We start from the raw sequence: 1,092 nt of genomic DNA, 5'->3' as shown, positions 1-1,092 counted from the left end.
ATTTATGACACATGAGGTGATACATTTCACAGGCCTCTGTGAAATGTGTAAGCTTATCTTACAGAACACCTGTCTATCACCTAGAATTCTGACTCTCAAAGACCTGTTAGGCCGCCTTGAAAAGTCCACCTCCACTCCATGTATTATCCTGAATCAGATGCACCTGTGTGAGGTCGTTTGCTGCATAAAGACATATTTCATGATTCAATTGATGCATCTCTGCTATATAATTACTTTAAAAAGGCAGATGTGGTTGATAAAGGAGTTCTCGAGGTATCAAGAAAAAATATATATATTTGTGACCTAACCTTCAAAGAAGACATTTCAGGTGAACATATCAAAAACATCATTCTGAACGGGCTTTGATACCACATGCAAAAGATACAGCCGAGCTAGCCAGGAGTTGAACCTAGAATCTTCTGATCCGTAGTCAGACGCGTTATCCATTGCGCCACTAGCCCTACACAAAAGTGCACCTTCTGCAAACCCATGTATACAATTTTCACTGTACCACACCTGCCAAATAACAGCATCGAAAAAGGCGACTGAGGGGCTTTATTCCTGTTGTGACCCAGAATTGAAGAAGGATTGCGTGGCAACAAAGCAGAGAACTAACCACGACGTGATCACAGCTTTGTGGAAACTGCCACAAAAGTTGGACGTATAAAGCTGTTGGCTGCAGTGAGAATGCTTAACGATCCAGGACTGACCTGTATAGGGAATGCCAAGTCAGATTGTCTACTTGTGAGGATGCGGTGATTTCATTGGCACGGGCCAAGTTCGTCTCCGGGTCGTTACAGGCAAATTCTTCAACTTGTTTTGTCAAGTGATGATCAAGATTGACAATTTTATAGATTAACCTGTCTTATTGGCAAAAACATCGACTTCAGCATGATATATGGATACTCTATGCCAAGTGTCTTTAATGTTTCCATGTACCTTCATTTATTATGACCTTCTAAATGTTTAACGGTATCGGACAATGTCTGGGTGTCGTGCTATAAGACGTATTTTTGTTTCGTCTCAACGGACTTAGCATTGAACAGTGCTTTGCTTGACTGGCAATATGGTGACATAAACAAAAGTCACGTG

General features: G+C 41.3%; 1 non-coding gene across 1 annotated transcript; it reads right to left on the bottom strand.

The window, feature by feature from the left end:
* Positions 1 to 388: 388 nt before the first annotated feature.
* trnar-acg (transfer RNA arginine (anticodon ACG)) lies at positions 389 to 461 on the bottom strand. The gene has a single exon. It is a non-coding gene; the product is annotated as a tRNA-Arg (tRNA).
* Between the last annotated feature and the right edge of the window lie 631 nt (positions 462 to 1,092).

Source organism: Syngnathoides biaculeatus, chromosome 20 (genome assembly GCF_019802595.1).
Source record: "Syngnathoides biaculeatus isolate LvHL_M chromosome 20, ASM1980259v1, whole genome shotgun sequence".
Lineage (NCBI taxonomy): Eukaryota > Metazoa > Chordata > Actinopteri > Syngnathiformes > Syngnathidae > Syngnathoides > Syngnathoides biaculeatus.
This window is presented reverse-complemented; position numbering and strand designations above follow the sequence as displayed.